Below are 13051 nucleotides of genomic sequence, written 5' to 3'. Positions count from 1 at the left end.
ATTAACTACATATGCATATTATATATTTATGTGTCATTTGTGAATTCTTTGTGGCTTACATTATGGGCAAAGTTCAGTAATGGAAAACTTCACATTTCTTGGTGTCAATACCCTATTCTGTATGTAGTATCAATCAGTCAAGAACAAATATAGAAACATTTTAAAGAAAAATATATTTACATATTTATACCTTCTACAACCTTGAGTTAAAAAAGATTAAACTTGACATGTATTGACAAAAATAAATAAAGTTATATAGAAATAAGAAGATGTGGTATGATCACAATGAGACAACTTGCCACCAGAGACCAAATAACGTAGAAGCTAACAACTATAGGTCACTGTATGGCCTTCAACAAAGAGCACACTCCATACCATATAGTAAGCAAGATGTCATATGTCAAGGTTTGATTGTCATAAAAAGTGTGACATTTTAAGCAAGCACTTTACTGTGCGAGTATGAGAATTTAATATTAATAGCAAATTGTTTCAAATATTACATTTAATTATAAAATATAAAATATTCCTATAATATCAATCCAGGGTCTTGGCCTGCAAATAATTTTTTACCCAAAAAAGAACGAAAATTGGCAATTGCATGTAACAATTTTGTGTCAAATATAAAAAATAACAACATAAATTGCAGAACCCAAAAGGACTTAATATTTTGACCAATATTATTCTCTCCATCCTTTTATTATTATTCTATTTTTAACCATTGATGAAAAACTGCACTTCCTTCAATTCTTTCATTGAATAATGATAGGAAGAGTAATAAAAAAGTCTTGATTTTTTGGTGACAAACAAACTTTTTAAAATTTTAATGAAATATGTAATCAGTAGAATGTCTATGGCTATTTTTAAAAGATCATTACCAGTCAAATTGCAATTCCATGTTGCCATTTAAGTTGGCATATTGGCCTAGAAAATAGATATGTAGCCTTGAGAATTGAAAGGTCAAACAATAGTTGATAAATTTGGCTTCATGCCATTTACTTTGTCCAAAGTTTAGGTCAGTCTATTGTTAATGTTATATTGTTCGAGTACAAAAGAACCCTTTATTCTGACTCAAACTTAAACTTGAAAAGTTTATGCATCTTGAGTTACTTGTTGAAAATCTGTGAATTTTGAATTATTTTGGGTCATTTTAGGTATTTTAATCATGTTAATTGCATTTTACATTACATGGTAATTATTTTGTGATAAAAGTGTCACCGTAGCTATTTATCAAAAGAGTACAGCTATATACTAGTACTATACTATATGTTGTGTGTACTATATTTACTATCATTTATGCATTCATTCATACATTCATTCATTAATTCATTCATTCATTCATTCATTCATTCATTCATTGACGGACAGTTAGAAAAAGACTTTAGTTTATGTTCTACTATGCACGAATTTATAATGCATGCAACCCCGCCACTTTTTCTAGTACTATATATATGGTGTACTCGTACTAATGCGAGTTTCACACTTTAGCACGCACGAGCTACATATGGGACATATAACTTTTTCCCTATTTTCAGGTAAGCACATTTACTTTTGTAGGCCTTTTAATGCATGTATTTCTATCCAATTCACAGTTCATATTAAAAGGAAACTTCAAGTTAACATTTGAAATAAATGTTTATTATAATTATGTATTTTCAGTGTGAATAAATGGTTTGCAACTTTATTATCGTCACTATAATCAACGCCCTAATAATAAGAACCAAGTGGCCATTTACCCTGTGACAATTTGGAGGTTCCACCAAGATCTTAAAAAGCAATCCTTACTTCATGCTGTACCATTGTTGTTTATGAGGACAGTTGTCAGTTTTTTATTCAGCACAATACAGATGTTTGGTTATAGCCTGTCAACTTAACTCAGTTCTTCTCCATATTCCGTCAATTAACAGATTCACAGTTTCACAACGAAAACAACGAAAACCGTTTGAAGAGAAAAATGTATATGCCGGCCTAATGGAGAGTATATTTTTAATGTGTTCTGTGTGACAAGGTACGCAAGTCTAATTTCTAAAGTGTTTAGCGCATACCTTTATAGAAAGTTTTGTGAATTGTTTCAATTAGTTTGAAATCAATGTTAGTTTCATGTGAAAATGTATAAATCTAACATCTAAGTTTGTGAATACTACATATGATGTGCTTATCAGTATATCCGTATATTATGTATTGGTTATGAAGTGAACTTCATTTGTTATTTCGTTTTACTACGAACCTACTCAACCGTAGGATTGATTACGACTAATAAGGATCAACTAGAAATTGACATATCACGTGTTCAAGATAAAGATAAGCCGTACAGTGTGTTTCTTTTATTCAGACAGCGTAACAAAAAAATAACAGTAAATTTGTTTTTAAATATTTGATATTGTTTATGTATTGAAATTAATGAATATGTTTATATATCATTAACTCTTTTAACATATTTTTCAGTATATCCCAATAGTAACACAGCACTTCAATAGCAAATCTAGAACCCTGCACGATTCTGTATCATACTATTTTGCACTTTGACCTTTGACACGTGAAAGGTGAGTAGTCATTATTCATGCTCATTTCATCGTTTTCATTATTACCGTTTGTCTTGTGCTTGTATTTGTATATATGTTTGTATTGTCCAAGTACTGTTACCTTGTTCTTGTATAGAACTGAAGATTTTACTCAGACACAGTCAACCCAGTTTGAGCATTTATTAAACATAATGGCTAGTAATAAACCCTCCGAGGAGGACGAATTAGTCGAAAATGTGTCAAAAGCAGACATAGATAAAATGATTAAGTTCTTACATACACATACAGATTATAAAGTTATAGAGGGTCATGAACATAGACAAAGTACCCCAAAGGTGAAAATTGAAGGTGTACCACCAAGGCCCCCTCCCCCTACACCCATAAGAGGTTCTAGTTTCTTACATACTGGTGGGATCCAAGGTTTTGGAAATATGTCGAGTAGTTATAGTGCATATCAGAGGCCGAGATTCCCATTTTTTTCTGGTGAAGCTAAAAGTGAAGCGACGTTTGATGTTTGGAAGTTTGAGGTTAAGTGTGTTTTACGAGAAGGAAATTATTCTGATTCAGTTATATTACAGTCTGTTAGAGGGTCACTAAAGGGTAAGGCACGAAGCCTGTTGTTGTCTTTATCCGAACATGCCTCTCCTCAGCAGATACTTGATAAGTTAGATGGTGTGTATGGAAATGTTTATACTAGCGAAGCCTTACCTGAGAACTTTTATAAGGAGACCCAACAACAAAATCAAACAGTAGCTGATTTTGGTATGACTTTGGAGTCTATTATTCAGCCTGCTGTTGAGAAAGGTCACATTAGTTTTGATACAAAGAATGAAATGCTTCGTTCTAAATTTTGGTCCGGAATTAGAGATCCACTGCTTAAAAATTCAAGTAGGTATAAATTTGACACTGTTAAGGATTTTGATCAATTAAGGAAAGAAATCAGGGCTATTGAGCTTGAATTGTTAAATTCAGAAAAGGCTACTAGCATTGTTCAGCATCAGCCTATTTCGTCAGATTCAGTCAAACTTGATGATATCTTGAAAAAGATAGAACGTATGGGTAAAAGGTTGGATACCCTAGAAAGTAAGACACCAGAGGAAGCACCAAGTACTACAGGTAATAACCAGTCTAACACTGGGTATTCTCGTGGTAATAGACGCGGAAATAATTCGCGGCGATATGGCCGAGGTAATAGATATCAGAATGATCGGGGTAGTAACCGGGGTACTTATCAAAAAGAGTCTGGACATGCATTGCAGTATACTGAAGATAATTTAAACTAGTAGGAATCTCCAATGAGGGACGAATTCGGGATTCTAAACTTGTTGAGATAAAACATGGTCCCACATTAGCTAAATCTAAAAATGATACGGTAAGTAAGCCTAGAGCTACATTATTAGATAGGATGGTTGGAAAGTCAAATGAAACACATGTATATGTAAATGGAAAAAAATGTAAGTCTTTGATAGATAGTGGATCTATGGTTTCTACTATTAGTGAACCTACATTGGGATCTTTACATCCAGTCCCGACAGTAAAAACTTTAGATGAGTTTATATTATCAGTACGAATCGCTGAAGGTTCCCAGTTACCATACCGTGGATATGTTGAGGTGAATATAAAGGTACCTTTTCATACTGAATCCATGATGGTCCCTTTATTGGTTGTACCTGAAACAGATTATAACAGATCTGTTCCTGTTATAATTGGTACAAACGTATTAAGACCTCTAAAGTCCACATTAACTTGTGACTCTCAGGTAAATATACCACATGAATGGGATACAGCATTTTCAGCTATGCACGCTAGTATTACAAGTCTTGTAAAGTCAACAAATAGACGACCTATTAAGGTAAGTCCAATGTCTATCATGACTGTTACAGGTTTATGTAAGACTAAGTCTAGTATACAGACAGCAGTTACAGAGTGTGTTGATGATAATCAAGGTAGTTTAGGGATATGTCCTAGGGTAGTAAGCCTCAAGCCTTCTGGTAAAAGCAGGATACCAGTTAGGATATTTAATATGACAGCAAAGGTAATATACCTCAAACCTAGGAGTGTTATTTGTGGATTAAATGAGGTAAAGATTGTACATCATGCTGATTTAGATAGTTCAGATAAAAAAACAGATTCATTAAAGAAATGTGATGAACAAGATAAAGGTAAAATACTAGAAAAGATAGGAGTGGAGTTGACAGAGTTGACACCAAAAATGAAAGGTAAGTTGGAAAGCCTTATCTGCAATTGGAAGTCTGTATTTTCGACTGGTCCAACAGACTTAGGTTTTACCACTCTAGTAGAACACGAGATACATCTCACAGATGAAAAACCATTCAGAGAACCCTATAGGAGGATACCACCATCAATGTTTGACGAGGTAAGGGAACATATTAGAGAGATGGTAGAAGCAGGGGCTATAAGGGAGTCAGCTAGTCCTTTCTCTAGTAATGTAGTGTTAGTACGGAAGCCCGACGGATCCTTACGTTTTTGTATTGATTTTAGAAAAATCAATAAAAAGACCATTTTGGATGCCCGAAGCTTGCTGAGAATAGATGATACGTTGGACTGTCTATCAGGAGCCAGGTATTATTCAAAAATGTCGTTACTGAGGATTTACATGAGGTAGATATTAGTACTATTGACTGGCACGAGGAGCAGAACGCAGATCCATCTATTTGGAGAGTTATTGCCTTGGTACAGCGCGGGCATAAACCCACAAAAAGAAAGATATCTTTAGAACAGGAGGATGTTCGTAAGTATTTGCGGGACTGGGATAAACTGGTATTAAAGGACAGGATATTATACAGACACAGTAGTCTGTATAATGAAAAAGTAATACAGCTGGTTTTACCATCAGTACTCAGAGATATCGTTTTACAGGGTTTACACGATGATGTTCGACACCAGGGTAGAGATAGGACACTATTTCTAGTGAAGTCTAGATTCTTTTGGCCTGGTGTAGACAAAGATGTAGAGACAAAGGTAAGGTCCTGTAGAAACTGTATCCTGAAGAAGACAAAATGTAAAAAATCTGCCGAATTGGTAAATATACATACATCATATCCACTTGAGCTAGTATGTATTGACTATCTCACTTTAGAACAGTCAAAAGGTGGGTATGAAAACATATTAGTCATAACGGACCATTTTACTCGCTACACTCAAGCGATACCTACACGTAACCAGACGGCTAAAACTACAGCTAAGTGTTTATGGGAGAATTTCATCCAGCATTATTCATTTCCGACTAGATTACACAGCGACCAGGGTCGAAATTTTGAGTCGAAGATTATTAGCGAGTTATGTAAGTTAGCTAATATCAAGAAGTCCAGGACGACTCCGTATCACCCCCAGGGAAATGGACAGTGTGAGCGGTTTAACCAGACACTATTGAACATGTTGGGTACTTTAGAGGAAGATCAGAAATCAGATTGGAAAACCTATGTAGCACCTCTTGTCCATTCTTACAATGCATCCAGACATGAAAGTACAGGATATAGTCCTCACTTTTTAAAGTTTGGTTGGCAACCGAGACTGGCTATAGACGCGTTTTTAGGGATTTCATCTGGCTCACCTGTAAAAGATCACAAAACATACGTAAGTAACTTAGAAAAGAGATTGAGATTCGCTTATAAAACAGCAGCAAATGTAGCTGAAAAGGCAAGTAAACGTCACAAGACTAGGTATGATTTGAAGGTATGCCATTCTAATCTGCAAAAGGGAGATAGAGTTTTATTAAAGAAAGTTGGATTTAAAGGTAAGCATAAACTTCAGAATAAGTGGGATAGAGATCCCTATATTGTAGAATCTCAACCTGACCCAAGTATACCGGTATATGTACTAAAACCTGAACATGGTCGTTCAAGAAAGGTGACCGTACACAGAAATATGCTACTACCGGTACCTATTTTCTCACTACCTACAGAGGAGATAGTACGAGAACAGGTTCCGTCAAGGAATAAAACTTTGTGATATTTGTGTTGTTGTTACTCGGTCTCCAGGGATAAGAGACAAGGACCGATGTTCTCATTTGGTATTAAATCCTCAGGCCCCAGAGTTTTTACCAACCTCTTCTAGTAGTTCTTTACCCGTTTCGAGTGTCAGTTCCGATTTTAGTAGTTCTCGTCCGTTGTCTATAGCACAGTCATGTTATAGTGGTGAAGTAGCTAGTGATACTTCTGGTCAGACACCTATACATTCTGAGGTAAATCCTAGTTCTACATTTAGTGGTGCATCAGTTAGTGATAATGCGGGAGATAGGACTAATATACATGAGCGAACAGATGCACAACCTGTTTTACGTCGTACGACAAGACAGAGCAGAGTTCCTCGACGGTATCAGGGTTTTGTTTTGTACCGTTGATATTTTTTTTGTTGTGACAGTTTTTGGTTGTTTTATTTATTTGTGTATATATTCATTGATAATTGTTTTTCATTTTTTTACTCATATGGTGTAAATATAGTTTTATATAGTTTTTCTTGTTGTTTATAGACATGGTATCTTATCATATCATATCTGTTCACGTCTAGTAGAGGAAAGTGTTTCTATGGGATGGCTTGTAAGGATATTTATGTCAAGTCTGGTGGTAGATTACAAGAATTGTGTCGTATAGCAGTTTCTAGACTAAAGGGTGATATGAGTGGTTGTATTATATATTTTGTTGTTGGAATTCCTGATATCTGTACATTGACAAGGAAAAAGGATCGATTTTCTTTATACGAAGAGTCATGGTTAGATCTGGAAGTTGATCATGTTTCTAAAATGAAAGAGATTATTTCGGATACTGAACGTAGAATTAAGGAGTTTGGGGGAAAAGTTGTATTCACAACTATTACAACAACTAGTTTCCGGGATTGGAATAGCCACAGGCTTATGATGAATAAAACAAAATATCTACTGTATTAAGATGATTATCCGAAAATGCAAGAAAAATTACACGAGATCTTGTGGGAAATAAATAAGTTCATTACTGAGCTTAATTGTAGAAACAATATGATCACTCCGTTCCTACACACATGTACAAAAGAAGAAGGGTGATAAGATAAAGTATATGTTTTCTAAGCTAGTGGATGGTGTACATCCATCAGAGGATCTGAGTCGTACATGGTTTTATTATATGGAAAGAATTATTTCGGAGAATGAGACAAAATTGGCTGGTACCACTGGGAAATGATACTTGTTGGGTTACTGTCGTTTTGTGTTCATGCATATCTTTTATATTTATATTGTGTTATTTCATTTTACTTTTGTATATATTTTAGAATTTTGATACAAGGATAAGAACTACGTTTCATGCTATGAATTTCCACCATTCTGCCTTGGTAGAGTTGCACTTGCTGCCTATCTACTTGGTATGATGGAATTTCACATGATTATTTTTTTTCACTTATCCTTTTCACTAAATTCGGGATCATATGATTTCGTTTTGTTCATCTTGTTTGTGTGTGTGTGTGTAAAGAATTTGTCATTGCAATGTCTTATGGCAGATGTCTTTACTTGCCATTATGTTTTCCTTTTGAACTAGTCATGTTAGGAGATAAAATTTCAGGGCAAAAATTTTCTCCATGGGCCGAGAATGTGTCACCGTAGCTATTTATCAAAAGAGTACAGCTATATACTAGTACTATACTATATGTTGTGTGTACTTCATTCATTCATTCATTCATTCATTCATTCATTCATTCATTCATTCATTCATTCATTCATTCATTCATTCATTCATTCATTCATTCATTCATTCATTCATTCATGTTCTACTATGCACGAATTTATAATGCATGCAACCCCGCCACTTTTTCTAGTACTATATATATGGTGTACTCGTACTAATGCGAGTTACACACTTTAGCACGCACAAGCTACATATGGGACATATAACTTTTTCCCTATTTTCAGGTAAGCACATTTACTTTTGTAGGCCTTTTAATGCATGTATTTCTATCCAATTCACAGTTCATATTAAAAGGAAACTTCAAGTTAACATTTGAAATAAATGTTTATTATAATTATGTATTTTCAGTGTGAATAAATGGTTTGCAACTTTATTATTGTCACTATAATCAACGCCCTAATAATAAGATCCAAGTGGCCATTTACCCTGTGACAAAAGTAAATACTTAAAATTGAGAATGGAAATGAGGAAAGTGTCAGAGAGACAACAACCCGACCAAAGAGCAGAAAACTTGTCTGCCTGTTCTAGAAATAGACTATGCTTGACAATTATTCTATTACACTCTCTTGTTCACACCAAAATCAGATGGAAAATTATTTATTTCCAAAATATTTCAAATGAGAGCTGAAATTTTCTCTTTAAAATTCTATTTTCGTTTAAAAATTAGAGGAAAATTCTTTTTCACAAAATGTTTTATTGCCAAATTTGGTATTTTTTCCAAAATTTGGTATCTTTTTTCTTCAAATTTGGGATTTTTTAAAACATGTTTTTGCAAAATTATTTTTTCTAACAAAACAATTTGTTTTATCAAATATGGTAGTTTTTTTCAAAACATTTTTTTTCACACAAAATTTGAAATTTTTTAACAAAAACATAAAATAAATTTCACAATAATTTGGTTTTTTGCCATATAATTTTTTGCAAAATTCTGAATTTTTTTCTGCCACTGTAATTTGTGTTTTTTTACCCCAAAAATAAGCCAATTTTTTGCTTAAAGCAATTAGTCAAAAACTATTTTTAGCTACCTTTGAACTATGATTACACAATTTAGTGTCAATAAACCTTTCACTTTTACTCAATTTGGTCATGGAATAACGGTTGTTTGATAGATTGGTGTTTAAAGCCATTCAGCACTATGGTGCTATTTTGAGGCAGTCAGTTTTATTGGTGGAGGAGGCCAGAGTGCCTGGAGAGAACCAAAACATTAGATAGTAGAGTGCACCGGCCACATGCTGGATTTGAACTCACAACCACAGTGTTCACAGGCTAGTGATACAGTAGCTCGACTACTTACACCACCAAGGCCCCTGGAATAACAATGCTGTGGCCACTATTTTGACAAGATAAAAATAAATCAACTCCTATTGAATGAATCCCACAAGACTAAATATCTATTTTGTAGGCTTACCGGTATATACCATCTCAGAAGGTTGAATTGTAATTTGTCTGGTACTGGTCTTTTGAAAATGCTCAAAGTTGGTTTATTTCAATAAAATTTGTAATTATAATAATAAACAACAAAAACATTGACCCTAAACTGTGTATCGTTATTAGAAACTGACCACAAATTGGGTATGTAACCCTGAAAAGATGTCACATGAATACTAAAAAAATCAAATCAAATCAAGAATTTCTCATCACCACCAAACAGTACAATCTCCATAAGTTAAAAAAAATTTAGAGGACAATTCATAAACTTGTTTTTAAAAACATCACAAAAAAACTAGGTGTTAATTACCACTTTTTATCACATTCCTGCAGGTGGAATTGTTCTTCCACAATATATCTTAATATTTGTGATTAAAAGTTTTTTGATCAATTGATGATCTTTAAAAAAAACATTTTCTGATTATTTCTACTAGCTTAATACAATTCAAAGGTTGTTAGATTAAAATAATATGCAAAACTAGATAGTAAAATGTGGTATCAAAACCCAAAAGTAAAATGTGGCATCAAAACTAAAAAGTTTAATGTGGCATCAAAACCAAACAGTAAAATGTAGCATCAAAACCAAACAGTTCAATGTGACATCAAAACCAAATGTAAAATATGGAATCAAAACTAAACAGTAAAATGTGCCATCAAATCCAAAAAGTAAAATGTGGCAACAAAATCAAACAGTTAAAGTGGCATCAAAACCAACTATAAAATGTGCCATCAAAACCAAACAGTAAATCAATCATGTTGTTTGACATTTCTTGAGGTAAAGGAGAAGGTTTGATAAGGTCGCTTTTTTTTTTGCCCTTTAAATTTACTGTAAACAGGGAAATTTTCGCGGCAGTTTTATTTTCGCTATTTTCGCGGAAAGAATTGAAACGTGAAAATAAAACGACCGCGAAAATTCAAGAAAACTGTATTCATAAGATGTAAACCATACATGTAAGTATATGAATAGGATATGTAGAGGACAACACGGATTTTACAGACGACAGATCGATACCTCAAATAATAACTGTATTTTTAAATGAAAAGCATCTTTAGAAATCATTAACATAGAAGTCATCTCAATCAAGCGGACATTACGGATATTGTTATGTAAACAACACTCTTTACAAATATGTAAATGTCATCTGTCAATCAGTTTTAAAAGTATTACCTCGTTGAATCTCTGCTACACAGGTTAATCAGATCAAAAGACCGATTTATTAGCATTAATCCTGAGAGTATTTTATTTTAATTCACTCTTAATGAGGTCTTATTTTCTGTTATTGTGTATGTGTTTTTACAAGCAAATATGACACAACTTTTAATCTCATTTAACATTAATGAACCGAAAACAAAAGATTTCTGATTGATTTTATCACTTGATTTACTATACATCTAAAGCTGTTCACTTTCTATATCCTTTTTGAAAATATTGATATAGGCCACAGGGAAATCGCAAATTTAGACTGTGTTCATAAAACGCGAAATAAAGACGGCGCGAAAATTTCCCGGTTTACAGTAACAACAGTGCACAAGCTGAAATGTCTCGCCTGTTTTACTTCTCATTGAATTCATGTTAAAAGTCTGTATCACATAAACTTAACATTTTCAATGTTTTTATGAAAATGAGGTCACAGTCAGATTAACCATTTCAGACAGACATGTACAATTTATAATCATTCCATACACCAAATATAGTGGTTCTATTGCTATTAGTACATGAGAAAAAGATCAAACCACAAAATCTTCGCAATGACCAATGAACCATGAAAATGAGGTCATATGAACCCTGCAAGACAGACATGTACACCTTACAATCATGCTATACACCAAATATAGTTGACCTATTTCTTAATGTATCTGATAAACTGACAAAATTACAACAGCTTATCATTGACCAATGTGCCATGAAAATGAGGTCAAGGTCATATGAACACTGCCAGACAGACATGTACACCTCACAATTATTTCAATACACTAAACATAGTTGACCTTTTGCTTAAAATATCTGAGAAATAGACCAAACCACAAAAACTAAAAATTTTCCAATGAACCAAGAAAATGAGGTTGAGGTCAGATGAAACCTACAAGACGGACATGTTCGCCTGACAATCATTCCATACACCAAATATAGTGGCCCTATTGCTTATAGTATTTGAGAAAAAGACCAAAACACAAAAACTAAACATTGTCCGATGAACCATGAAATTGAGGTCAAGGTCAGATGAAACCTGTCATACGGCCATGTACACCCTACAATCATGCCATATACCAATTATAGTTGACCTATAGCTTATAGTATCTGAGATACTCGACCACGTACCTTTGACCTTGATCACTGATTTATGGAATGAGGTCAAGGTCATGTGAACCTTACCTGACAGACATGTAGACATTGCAAGGAACCCATATACTAATAGTGTTATCCTATTACTCATAATAAGTGAGTATTTCACTTCACAAATAAATGGGGAATGTGTCCATGGGACACAGATGATACCCCCGCTTGCATATAATGTTATAAAGGAACATAACTCAAGAACGGTAAATGACACTGCCCAAATTTGAACTTGATCTGAGTTTTGTGTACAGATTGACAAGGGTAAAACTTAATACCCCTCCGTGAAGGCGCGGGTATAAAAAACTTAATTTTTTTTCAAGCAGTCACTTAACTGTGAAAACAACATGGTTAGATTCAGCATATAAAAAAACACCAATAATTCAATTTTAGTTGAAATCAAACAAAGTTTAATTTTGGACCCTTCAAACCTTAATATGAACTAATTTGAAAACAGGGCCCAAAATAAAATTCTAAATGCAAAATAAGATTCAGCAAATCATACAGCTGCAATAATTCAGTTTTTGATGAAATCAAACAAAGTTTAATTTTGGACCCTTTTGACCTCAATGTAGACCAATTTAAAAATGGGGCCCAATATCCAAAAAAATCATACAAGGTTAGAACCCCCAAAAATTAAAAACTTAATTAATCCCATCTTAATTGGTTAAAACATTTGTATTTGTTTTCAATTGAAGATTTCTTGCTATTGTGCAATACTGTGCAATTGAAGATTTCTTGCTATTGTGCAATACTGTGCAATTGAAGATTTCTTGCTATTGTGCAATTGAAGATTTTTTGCTATTGCGCAATACTGTGCAATTGAAGATTTCTTGCTATTGATCAATACTGTGCAGTTGAAGGTTTCTTGCCATTGCGCAATACTGTGCTATTGTGCAATACTCTGCAATTGAAGATTTCTTGCTATTGCGCAATACTGTGATATTGCACAATACTGTGATATTGCACAATACTGTGATATTGCACAATACTGTGCTATTGTGCAATACTGTACAATTGAAGATTTCTTGCTATTGCGCAATATTGTGCCCCCCAAAAACTTTTTGAACCCCCCCTCCCCCCCTTTTGGAGTAATT

At 33.7% G+C, this 13051-nt stretch overlaps 2 protein-coding genes across 2 annotated transcripts in view; one reads left to right on the top strand and one right to left on the bottom strand.

Moving 5' to 3' along the window:
- The window catches only part of LOC127708644 ((E3-independent) E2 ubiquitin-conjugating enzyme UBE2O-like), a 207428-nt gene that overhangs the window by 175030 nt on the left and 19347 nt on the right, over positions 1–13051 (top strand). The window lies entirely within an intron of this gene.
- LOC127708660 (uncharacterized) overlaps positions 1–13051 on the bottom strand; it is a 105690-nt gene that overhangs the window by 78630 nt on the left and 14009 nt on the right. The gene's annotated exons all lie outside the window — the stretch shown is intronic.

Source organism: Mytilus californianus, unplaced genomic scaffold (genome assembly GCF_021869535.1).
Source record: "Mytilus californianus isolate M0D057914Y unplaced genomic scaffold, xbMytCali1.0.p SCAF_7, whole genome shotgun sequence".
NCBI classification, from domain to species: Eukaryota; Metazoa; Mollusca; class Bivalvia; order Mytilida; family Mytilidae; genus Mytilus; species Mytilus californianus.
This window is presented reverse-complemented; position numbering and strand designations above follow the sequence as displayed.